Here is a 12,940-nt window from a genome sequence, read left to right on the forward strand (position 1 = left end):
CCAGGAGAACAACCAGGGGTGGACAATCAGGCAGGGACAAAAACCCCACGCAATCCCCAGGCACAAAACGGCAGCAAAGCGCCACTCCACAACCGGACACAGGAACAAGGACACGCCACCGTGAAACACGGTACCAATGCTCACGTGCAGCAGCAGCAGCAACAGGCACCACTGCAACATGCAACATGTAAATAGCAACTCCCCTCTGCAAAGGCAGAGAACGGAGCAGGCAGACCCCAGACAGGGCCAACGGAGACACGACAAAACCCTGCAGGCCCAGAAACCTGCACCAGGCGACCGACGGCGGAGAAACCCCGCTCGATACCTGCTGGATGAGGTACTGGGAGCTCTTTTACACCTCAAGCCCGGCCCAAGGTCAGGCCAGACCGGCCAGAGGATGGCCCACCAGGCAGCTGCTAGGAGCAGTCCACCGGCCCACATACCCCCACAACCAGGACGGGCCGGAACTGCCATACGAAAACAGGCCAGTGCGCCCTGGAAGTCCACGGACGAACCAGCAAGAAGGCTTATGCTCGCAAGTAGGTCGTGTAACAAGCACAGACCACTGATGGTAATACAGTGTTCCCCAAAAGTGCCAATAGCACCACTGCACTCCACTGGTACTATCCCGCAAGTTCTACCAGATAGGCGGGACCCAAGAGCCAGAGCTCAAATCCTGCAAGCACAGCCAGGAGCCTCACCAGGTGAGTACAGAACCAACCCTACAACCCCCACACCTCACAACATTAAAAAAGGAGGGTCCCCTGAACGACTCCAGCATGGGTTGGACATGCACATGAGGGGGACAGGAAGGGGTGATAAAGGGACAGTCACAGGTGTGCGAACGGTCTCAGTCGTACAAAATTATACCTAAATAAAGACAGGTATATGAACACCGCCGCATCCAGCGCCCGGCCAAAAGACGCCAGACCGCAGAAACTCACCTGGCGAATGGTGGCTCGAACTTGACACGACTCAACCGTGCCCAGAAGAACTTGGGAGCACCGCCAGGTGAAGACGCCAGAGCCGGACCCGCAGGAGAACAGGGAGAGGCGAAGGAGGCGGTCCACACCCATGACACAGAAAACCGCGGTGTCCTCCCCACAACTGGGAACCAGGACACCCCTGGCGCAAAGGGGCACATACCGCAGCCAGGGAGAAGAACGAGAGGCGAAGCACTGTAGCAAAAAAGGGCGCAAAACCCCAGCACTGAACCATCGCCCAGACCAAAACAAACTCCACGGCGCATGCGCATAACACGCTGGCCGAACCGCACACCCTCCCTGCGGGAAGGCGCCAGCCAGGACTATTGCACGAGAAAAAGAGCCAAAAGAGGAAGCAGGAACAATAAAACCGGCCAAAGAAGCAAAGAGCCCAAAAAAAGGGAACCCAAACGGGCGACAAGTAGCCCAAACGGGCGACAAGTAGCCCAAACGGCCGACAAATAGCCCAACCGGGCGACAAGTAGCCCAACCGGGCGACAAGTAGCCCAACCGGGCGACAAGTAGCCCAACCGGGCGACAAGTAACCCAACAGGGCGACAAGTAGCCCAACAGGGCGACAAGTAGCCCAACAGGGCGACAAGTAGCCCAACAGGGCGACAAGTAGCCCAACAGGGCGACAAGTAGCCCAACAGGGCGACAAGTAGCCCAACAGGGCGACAAGTAGCCCAACAGGGCGACCGACAGACGTTCCAATAATGCGGGAAGTAGCGAAAAACCTTCCCGTACCCCCGAGAACACAGAAGCCAACACTAGTCCCGAAGGCACACGAAGGCGCAGGCGCACCCGAGATCAAAAGTCACGCAGAACCCCATCGAACGGGGAAACATGACAAAAACACCGTCCCAAAAAGCGGGGGAGGAAACATCCACCCACAGGACGGAACCAACCGACTCAAAGGCCAAGGAACCGAGCCCGGGGAGGGGGCCGACGTCCAACAGCACGTACAGCGAGTGGGGAGGAAAGACCCCACTCCGCGTAACCACAAGCCCCGCCGAGAGGGGGATAAAACCCCCCACGGGGTCTAACGGGGCCAAGGCCCCCCCAAGTCAGCCCCTCCCCAGCCCCGGGAACCTACACGACAGGCCCCGGGGCCGAGCCGTTCCCCCAAAGCCCCGGCCGTACCAGAAAACTGGGGCAGCCGTGAAAACACTAAGGAAGGGAGCCCACTGGCAGACTCATACAACACGGCTGGAGGAACAGGCCCAAATGCCCCCGTCACTACCCCGGAAGGGGAATTCCCCGAGACTGCCCGAGTCTCAACACCACCAAACACCCCGCCCTGAACCTACAGACGGTAAGGAACCGGATACAGGCAGGAAGGGTGAACCAGGGGAAAGACAAGGGGGCGTGGATGGAACCGAAGCAACCAACACCCCCAAGTCCCAAAACGAAATACAACGGGGCAGCCCCGGGGCTCCCGGGGAGGAAACCACGAGAACGTTGCCACCACCAAGGCTCAAGTGCAACGCCCCTGCTGCCCGCACCCGCTTTGTTAGCACAACTGGGTAACCGAGCCACAACGAGCAACCAAACTCGCAGGACACCGGGTCGAAGGTGTCACCGACCCCACAGGCAGCAGACGGAGGCAAAACAGAGTCACCCAGAGACAAAAGGTGAGAGCAACCCTCAAACACGCTGGAAGCGAGGGGGGGGCTCTGGGGTCACATCCATCGGACCCGCGCGCCCCCAGGGGTTTCCCAGGGTCCCGAGCGTTTACTTTAAGAGGACTCGCGCTCAGGTAATCCCAGGCAGGGTACTGCTAACCGGCACCCAAGCTACCAAACAACTTTCTAAGAGCTGAACCCCCGGGACGTGTACACTCACGGGGACCTAGCAGGGGGTACCACCAGAAATACTCAGAACACAAGGGACACAAGCTGCACAGTACCCCGCGCCCCACCAGTGCAAACACTGCCCCTTACTCTAAGGCGAACAAGGGAGACAGAACACCCGAGCACACAAAGAGCGGCCGAAAACCAAGCGGTAAACGGCCAAGCAGGGGCAGGACCCAAGGAACTTGTGGAAGGTGGCCCCAAGCCCCAAGGGCAGTACTTACAGGGCACCTAGGGAAGGGAACCCTAGGCGCATGCAGCCCGAGTACTGAAGAATCACACCCGGCTCACGCACCACCTAGAAAACAGACACCACACTCTAGGTACAGTGCTGAAACAACCACTGGAGCCGGAGCACATAACCATTGCCTATAGCATCAGCCGAAGAACTGATGGGTGGATAGCCGGCGTGGGAGGTCTGGGGCTCCCCCTTCCCCCTCCCGGGGAGGGGGGAGCTGCGCAGACAGCGGCGCGGTGACGTATGACGTCATACTAGTTTCCGTGTTTTCTGTTGAAGAGTTCTATTCACTAGTTCGGCTTAGGTAGCAATTTTCACCAGAATAGGGGTTTGTTTTGGAATGCTTACCTTTCTGGATGCTTGACCCGGTCGATGGCAGACATAGAATGCTTCCAACCACACGGGGGTTTCTATAGGCCATTGCTCCCCTTGCCTCTCTGAGGGGGCCAGGTTCTGGCTCGTGGTCCCCGGTAGGCCCTAGAACTCCATACACATGACTGATGCCAAAGTCTGACATTAGCATATCAGCCGGTAAAGCTCCGGGGAGCCGACGGGGCTCCCCCCAGAAAATAACGGAACTGCTTATGCAGACACAAATTTCCCGTCAAAGAAGGAATAATTTAAATAGGGAGATTCAAGAAATCGAGCGGAAATTGAAACACTCATATGAAACTGAAGAAAGGCAGTTAGAACAGAAAGCAATTCAGAAAAAAAAGCATAATTCAAAATTGTTTCTTCTCATATGCGAAATCAAAAGCAAAAACCACTGCCAGTATTGGACTTATTCGTACAAGTGAAGGTTCATACACGGAGGATGAAAAAGAAATTAGTGAAATCCTAAAAAAGCAGTATGAGGACATGTTTAGCACTCCAATAAACAACATGAAGGTGGAAGATCCAGACAATTTCTTTATGCGGGATATTCAAACCCCTGTATATATAACTGATTTAAACACGAGCGCACTAAATTTTGAAAGAGAAATTGAAAACATGCCCATGCACTCGGCCCCAGGTACAGACTCATGGAATTCAATATTTAGAAAGAAATGCAAAGTGCCGGTAGCACAGGCACTCAGTATAGTGTGGAGGAAGAGCTTGGACACGGGGGAGATACCAGATGCACTTAAAGTAGCAGACATAGCCCCTCTACACAAGGGAGGGAGCAAAGCATTGGCAAAATATTATAGACCAGTTGCACTAACATCGCACATCATAAAAGTATTTGAGAGAGTGATTAGGAGTCAGGTCACCAATTTCATGGAGACCAATGACCTTCACAACCCAGGCCAACATGGATTTCGAGTGGGAAGATCGTGCCTCTCACAGCTACTTGAGCACTACGACAAAGTCACTGAGGCATTAGAAGAAAAACAGAATGCTGATGTGATATACACGGACTTCGCAAAGGCTTTCGATAAATGTGACCATGGCGTGATAGCACACAAAATGAAGTCAATGGGAATAACCGGTAAAGTAGGACGCTGGATACTCAGTTTTCTGTCAAACGGGACTCAGCGAGTAGCGGTCAACCATATAAAATCTAGTCCAAGTGCAGTTAAAAGCTCTGTACCTCAGGGTACAGTCCTTGCACCGCTGCTTTTCCTTATTCTCATATCAGATATAGACAAAAATACAAGTCACAGCTTCGTATCATCCTTTGCAGATGACACAAAAATCAGTATGAAAATTACCTCGGCTGAAGACATTGAAAAACTTCAAGCTGATATTAATAAAGTTTTCGACTGGGCATCAGAAAATAACATGATGTTTAACAGTGATAAATTCCAGGTACTCAGGTACGGTAAAAATGAGGACCTTCAACATAATACAGAGTACAAAACACAATCAAATGTACCCATAGTAGGAAAACAGCATGTAAATAATTTGGGAATAATAATGTCTGACGACCTAACGTTTAAGGAGTATAACCAAGCAAATATTGCGACAGCCAGAAAAATGATAGGATGGATTACGAAAACTTTCAAATCCAGGGATTCCATCACAATGGTTGTACTCTTCAAGTCACTTGTGTTGTCCCGTCTTGAGTACTGCTCAGTACTCACTTCCCCCTTCAGAGCAGGAGAGATTGCTGAAATAGAGGGAATACAGAGAACATATACGGCACGCATAGATGCAATAAAGCACCTAAATTATTGGGATTGTCTCAAAGCCCTCCAAATGTACTCACTAGAAAGAAGACGAGAGAGATATCAAATAATATACACCTGGAAGGTACTGGAGGGCCAAGTACCAAATCTACACAGTAAAATAACAACGTACTGGAGTGAACGATATGGAAGAAAATGTAGAATAGAACCAGTGAAGAGCAGAGGTGCCATAGGCACAATCAGAGAACACTGTATAAACATCAGAGGTCCGCGGTTGTTCAACGTCCTCCCAGCAAGCATAAGAAATATTGCCGGAACAACCGTGCACATTTTCAAGAGGAAACTAGATTTATTCCTCCAAGGAGTGCCGGACCAACCGGGCTGTGGTGGGCCTGCGGGCCGCTCCAAGCAACAGCCTAGTGGACCAAACTCTCACAAGTTAAGCCTGGCCTCGGACCGGGCTTGGGGAGTAGAAGAACTCCCAGAACCCCATCAACCAGGTATAGGTATAGGTATAGGTATAACCAGACCCAACACATGATGTACTCCCAGCCTGATCAACCAAGCATCAATGTTCCAAGGACCCCCTCCAGAAAGCCGCCGTCTCAATCTCCACCACAAAAGAAATAGACGGCTGCAACTGAACAAGCCAACCACCAAGACTGAAAGAGCAAAACCCCTGCACAGGCGAGCATGAAGCTCACCAACCCAACCCCCAGAGGCCAATGCCAATAGAAACAGAACCTTGGAAAACAATCTTGAACTGAAGAGGCCACCACAAACCGAGGAAAAGAGGGCAAAAGCACCCAGTCCAAGGACCAAGACGGTTCCGGCAGCGCATGAGCTGGCCAGAGGTGAAACTATACATGAGAAAGCTTGCAGAATGGGGCGGAAATGACATCCACCCTAAACACAAGCTGGAGCGGCTCCGCCAGCGCTGCAAGATAAGAGGCAACAGTAATAAGCATCAAATGATGGTCATGAAAAAGCAAAAAAAGAAAGGACAAAACAACCCGAACAGAAATAGAAGACAGCCTACAAAGAGAGAGGAAATGGCGAAAAGAACACCAGGAAACTTCACATTGTTGCCGAGAAGAAGCTCGCAGGTGAGACACCTTCAATGAACCCACCTGATCACCATACAAGTGGTGATACACCCACGCCAAAAAGACCAGACACGAAGAGCAAAGGAGTAGACCAAACCAGCCATGTGCCAGACCATCCCAATCTGCTGAAAGAGGCGGAGTCGCGGAAAATGCCCCGGGAACATAGGATTAACCCTTAAACCACGCAATACATACATACATATACGATGGTAGTAACTTTCCCAAAACTGCTCAATTCATACATATATGATTGAGGGTCTAGCGAACAATTTGAAATGCCCCGTGAGGGATAGGAGCAGCTATAGTCAAGCCGACCCCGAATGTAAACAGACACCACCTGGGGAAAAAATCCAGCGTAGGCCGCCATTGACTGCAGGCCTCAGTTGCCCGACAGAGACCATGGCGAGCGCATCACGTTCCACCAACCAACCCCGCTCAGTAAAGCGTACATAGCGGCCTTTGACTGAGGATGAAATTAATCAGAATTTTTTCCTGGATGGAGATGAACCTGATATTGACTACTCCGAGTGAACATGCTGGTGCCACGAGGGCTAGGCCTAGCTCCTCACCCATGCCTCCCCGCCCCCAATTGACACCACTTCATGCCAATCCACATAGTTCATGTGTTACTTTGTCAGATTTTTATGTTTTGGTTGACAATTCAGAGAGAGGTGAATCATTTTCTGGTTTTAGTGATTTAGAATCAGAAAATAGTTTTGCTGCCGCTAGTGCCAGTGGAGTGTGTGGTGTTGCCAAGCAACATTTTGTTGTGTCAGCAGCATCTAGTCCAACCATGCGGCACCGCATGGCACCACATGGGGACACTGATGAACAAAGCCCCTCAACATCAGCTAATTTTCCATCATCGTCCCTTCCCACCCATACTGTTTCTAGACGGGCTTCAGTTCCTGGTCCATGGATTCCTCGCCGTGGTGCCGCTGTTGCCTCTCGAAAGACACCAGGTGTATATGTGCAGTGATGGGACAGATTTTGTTCCAGAAATTACTGCCTTTGACAATTCAGATGTTGGGATTACTGACCTTTTCCCTGATACAGGTGACGATATGTTTGAGATGGACTACTTTACTGCATATTTTGATGAGCCGCTCATGCAACATATTGTTCAGGAAATGAACAAATATGCAGCTGATCTCATTCGTGAGGAGTTATCCGATTTTTCACGATTACAATGATGGAAAGATACAACTTTAGGTGAAATGTATGTGTTTTTGGCACTGTGTATGTTGATGAAGCATTGTGTCAAACATGTACTCGACCATTATTGGTGCAAAGACCAGACTGTTCCAACACCATTGTTCGGGAAATATGTCTCGAGACAGATTTGCGATACTCCTTATGTGTCTTCATTTTGCATGAAGACACATGAATGAACTTGTTGGAGAGTACTGTACAGTGATTTCTATGTACCAGCTCACAAGATGGTGATTGACGAATCCCTTGTGCTTTTTAACCCTTAAACTGCGCAAGACTGCATATAAAGTTTTGAGTAACTGACACAAAAGTGCGCAACACTGCAAGTGCAGTTTTGGAGTACTGTACTTTGCAAGATTTAAATGGCAGCGGATACACAGGGTTCACATCACCTTCCTCAGGGCTCTTGTAAACAGACGCCATTTAAAAAAAAATCATGGGCAACATTCCCGGGTGCGAGAGCCTCAGTACTGAGTGAGCCACAAAGGCTGGTGCACGCAGCATGAGCTCACAGCATTGCTGTTCAGCTTGTGACCACAGCATCGCATAAAAATGCTAAAAATATATGTAACTGGTATTATTTAGAGATGATAGTATTACAGAAGATCCCTGACTGTGATATAAATGACTAGGATTCTGATAACAGCAGGATTGTTGTGATAATTTGCACTATACTGTGTGAGGAGTAATGTTGAGGGTAGGAGGGCTGTAGCGTAGTCTGCCGAATCTATGTGGCCACCTATTACTCTTTGCACTTACTATATACCATCTTAATGGTTTGCTATGGTGAACAAATCATGTGATACTTATATATAATGTCTGTATTTAGTGAATTAAAGCACAAGCAGTATGGTGGGAGGAGGCTGTGGGTGAGTCAGGTGAGGTGAGGGAGGGAGTGGCTGCCAGTGGCAGGCTGCCTGATGTGCCGGCCAGTCCTTGCTGCCTTTTGACTTAGCACACCAACTTAGTGGTTCGTTATGGTGAACAAAAATGTAGATACAGTGGTACCTCGAATAATGAATTTAATCCGTTCCGGCGCCGTGATCGTCACGTGAAACAGACGTCATATAAAACGAATGTCCCTTTTGACAATAATGGAAATCAAATTAATCCGTTCTACCACCGAAAAACATCAATATGATATTCGATGTTTTAAATAATGGAGCAGCCTACCTTACATTCACTGAACAAACCTTTAGGACATTTTTCTTTCTTCAAATTTGTTCAGTATGTCTTTTTCATTTGTCTTATAGCAAAAGGTTCGTTCGGTGTTCGGCAGGTGGTCTGCTCCATGTTTCCTAAGCTGCTAAGAGGTCCTTAGGAGATTTACAAAAAAAAAAATCTAAAAAATAATTTTGTTTTCTAAAAATGTTAATTTGTGTTCCCTGAGCACATGAAAAATAAAAAATAAATCGTAGGCGACATATTTTGGCCACAATTGGCCGAGGAAGTCTGGCAAAATGTGGGCGTTGACAGAGCGGTCGTGAGTGGTGGTCAGCGTCACCCGAGCTATCAGGCGAGAGTTGCCACAAAGATATTATTACCTAATGAGTTCAATGTTTCTGATTGATTTTTCTTCGTTTTTTTTTGCAGTAATATTATTCAATAGTGTGTAGTGTAATAGATTTATATAATAAAAGGGGTGGATCATCGCTATACTCAAAAGTATGGTGTGCATATTAGTGATTCAATTATTATGTTCATAAAACAATAAACAAACAGTTTTACTGTTATTACACTTTGGACATAGGTTATATATAAGTATCTGCATGTTTTGTTCACCATAACGAACCACTAAGTTGGTTTTATGAGTTGAAAAGCAACGAGGAGTGACCGCCACACACCAGCCAGTTACTCGTTGCCATTCCCTCAACAACGCCTCACTCACCCACTTTCTCCTCCCACCATCCTGTTTTTTATTTTATTCACTATATACAGACGCTATATATAAGTATCACATGTTTTGTTCAACACAACTGTACAACTAAGCTGGTATAGTTAGTTCAGGCACTAAGAGATGTTGCTACACAGTCAGCTGGGGTCTGCATCCCTCACTCATTCAAGGTCAGGCGCGGGTCAGGCGCACTAAAATTTCTCTCTTCTCTCCCAACAATACTGTTTGCAGTGTTATTACACTATATACGCACATTATATATAAGTATCTACATTTGTGTTCACCATAGAGAACCACTGAGCTGGTATGGTGAATGCAGACAATAACAGGTGGCCACACAATCAGAAAACGATGCAATCTCCCTCCGTTCCTCAGCATTACTCCTCTCACAGTGCTAATTATCACAACAATCCTGCTATTATCACAATCCTGGTCATTTTTATCACAGTCAGGGGTCATCTGTAATACTGTCATCGCTAAATAATAGCAGTTACATATTTATTTTGACATTTTTAGGCGATGCTGTGGTCACAAGCTGAACAGCAATGCTGTTAGCTCATCCTGCGTGCGCCAGCCTTGGTTGCTCCAACAGTACTGTGGCTCTCACACCGGAGAATATTGCCCATGATTTTTTTTAAACATGGCGTCTGTTTACAAGAGCCCTGAGGAAGCTAATGTGAACCCTGTGTAGACGCAGGTCATTTGAATCATACCTGGCAGCCTATGGCATTTATATACACCATGCGCACTGTGGGACATGTTACTCATGGCGTATATACTGTATTGCCATGCCCAGTTTAAGGGTTACATAAATGAAAAAAAATAATGGAAATTTTTGAAAAACAAAACATATGTCACAAAGGTTCATTCTGTGGTTGCCAGGTAGGCTGCTTCATGTTTCTTTAATAAAAAAAAAAAAAAAAAAAAAATTGAAAAAAATTGAAAAACGGACAAATGCCATAAAAATTCGTTTAGTGTTTGTCGGGTAGGCTGCTCCATTATAGCAATCTTTCTTTGTTTAAAATTTGTTCCATTTGTTTTGTATTTTTCATTTACGTCTCAATAATGGAGCAGTCTACCCGACAAACACTGAACGAACCTTTATGGCATTTGTCCGTTTTTCAATTTTTTTCAATGTTTTTTTTATTTAAGAAACATGGAGCAGCCTACCCGACAAACACTGAACGAACCTTTATGGCATTTGTCCATTTTCAATTTTTTTCAATGTTTTTTTTTTTTATTTAAGAAACATGGAGCAGCCTACCTGGCGACCACCGAACGAACCTTTTTGACATTTGTTGTTTTTCAAAAAATTTAATTTCTTTTATTCTACAAAAAAGTCATTGTTTTGCAACATCTCAGCAGTCACCCATTTATATCCCAGCATCATTAGCATCTTTAAACAAAAACAACATAATTTATTTGGATCGTCGGAGGCATCTGAGAATGTGCAAGAAGCAGCGCGACCCCACCATGTGGTGTCGTCGTATTCAAACGAGCGGTCACCATACGAGGCGAATTGTCAGCGATTGGGCCGTTCGTTACGCAAAATGAGACGATCGTCATTCGAGGTACCACTGTACTTACATATTATGTGTATATATAGTGTAATAACACCAAAAGGAGTGTTTGGAGAAGCCATTTTGGTGAGGGAGGTGGCGACATCTGCATGAGTTGTCATGCTGTGTAAGGGTAGCCACTATGCTCTTTGGGCATTATACCAGCTTAGATGAGCAGTTATGGTAAACAAAACATGTAGATACTTATATGTAATGTGTGTGTATATAGTGTAATAATACCACAAACAGTATACTTGAAGGAGGAATGTTAGTGCATCTGGCCTTGAACCATTGAGGGAGGGAGGGAGGGAACATCAGTTGTGTGTGGCCACCTGTTACTGTCTGCAGTCACCATACAAGATTAGCGGTTCACTATGGTGAACACATATATAGATACTAATATATAATGTGCATATGCAGTATATTGAAATAACAGCAAAAGAAGTGTTGGGAGAAGCCAATTTGGTGAGGGAGGTGGCGTCATCTTCCTGACTTGTCATGCTGTGTAAGGGTGGCCACTATGCTCTTTGTGCACTATACCAGCTTAGATGAGCGTTATGGTGAACAAAACATGTAGATAATTATATATAATGTCTGTATGTAGTGAATAAAAGCAAAAACAGTATGGTGGGAGGAGGATGTTGGCGAGTGAGGAATTTTTGAGGGAGGGAGTGGTAGCGAGTGACTGGCTGGCCACTCCTCGTTGCTTTTTGACTCAATATTGTCATGAGAATCTCTCATAAAAGGAGATTTAGGTCTGTTCCATCATCACCTATTCTACCACATCACTCCTGCATAATCAAGAATTTACAGAAAGAGCAACAACAACTACTTTTCAGACATCCAGACAGTAATCTACTCCTCCCTCGTGGGAGGGAGACCGGCTCGAGGGAGCCGGTCAGCCGAGCGGACAGCACGCTGGACTTGTGATCCTGTGGTCCCGGGTTCGATTCTGGACGCCGGCGAGAAATAATGGGCAGAGTTTCTTTCACCCTATATCCCTGTTACCTAGCAGTAAAATAGGTACCTGGGTGTTAGTCAGCTGTCACGGGCTGCTTCCTGGGGGTGGAGGCCTGGTCGAGGACCAGGCCGCGGGGACACTAAAGCCCCAAAATCATCTCAAGATAACCTCCCTACACTCCAATGCCCGTCACCTCCATCGCACTTGGTGGCTGGGAGTTCCCGCCACCGGCCGGGACCAAGCGCAATGGTAATTTGTGTGAGCCGGCCTCCAATTATCGAAGACACCAGCGCCACCTACTTTGGTCCAGCTCCCATATAAATAGAACCAGCAACTACCAATATTCAGAATACTCCTCCGTGCTCAACTGCCTGGATCTGCTAACATACGTCTCTGTGTGGTAGTAGATTTACGCAGCCTGGCCTATAGTATTCCTGCACCATTTTATTGTTTATACTTTAATGTAAAATTAATTTGTCTGTTTGTTTTTTGTATTTTGCTCACTGTAAATAAGCCAAATTTTTAAACTACAGGTACTGTATTTTTAATGTAAATTGATTAAAGTAGTTTTTCAAGGTAAAGTATTTAAATTTTTTCTCTATGTTTTATCCTGCAGTTACCTGTGTGAAGTCAATAAGCAGTCTATTTTATTTTTACTTTTTTTGCTTTATGTGACCAGCATTCCATTTGCCCTATAGAGACTGTGCTAACAACCATTTTCAGGTCACAATATCAACTTAGTGGTTCATTATGGTGAACAAAACATGCAGATACTTATATATAATCTGTGAATATATAGTGTAATAACCACAAGTATTTTTTATTGCTTTATGAACATAATAATTGAATCCATAATATGGACACCATAATTTTGAGTACAGCGGTGATTCACACATTTTATTATATAAATATATCACACTACACATTACTGAATAATATTTCTGCAAAAAACTAAGAGAAAATCAGATACATTGAAATAATTAGGTAATTATATCTGTGTAGAAACTCCCGCCTAACAGCTGGGGC

At 46.6% G+C, this 12,940-nt stretch overlaps 1 protein-coding gene across 1 annotated transcript in view; it reads right to left on the reverse strand.

Annotated features, from left to right (window-relative positions):
* The window catches only part of LOC138365094 (tripartite motif-containing protein 59-like), a 91,120-nt gene that overhangs the window by 7,296 nt on the left and 70,884 nt on the right, over positions 1-12,940 (reverse strand). The gene's annotated exons all lie outside the window — the stretch shown is intronic.

This window comes from Procambarus clarkii, chromosome 15 (assembly GCF_040958095.1).
Source record: "Procambarus clarkii isolate CNS0578487 chromosome 15, FALCON_Pclarkii_2.0, whole genome shotgun sequence".
In the NCBI taxonomy this organism is placed as follows: Eukaryota; Metazoa; Arthropoda; class Malacostraca; order Decapoda; family Cambaridae; genus Procambarus; species Procambarus clarkii.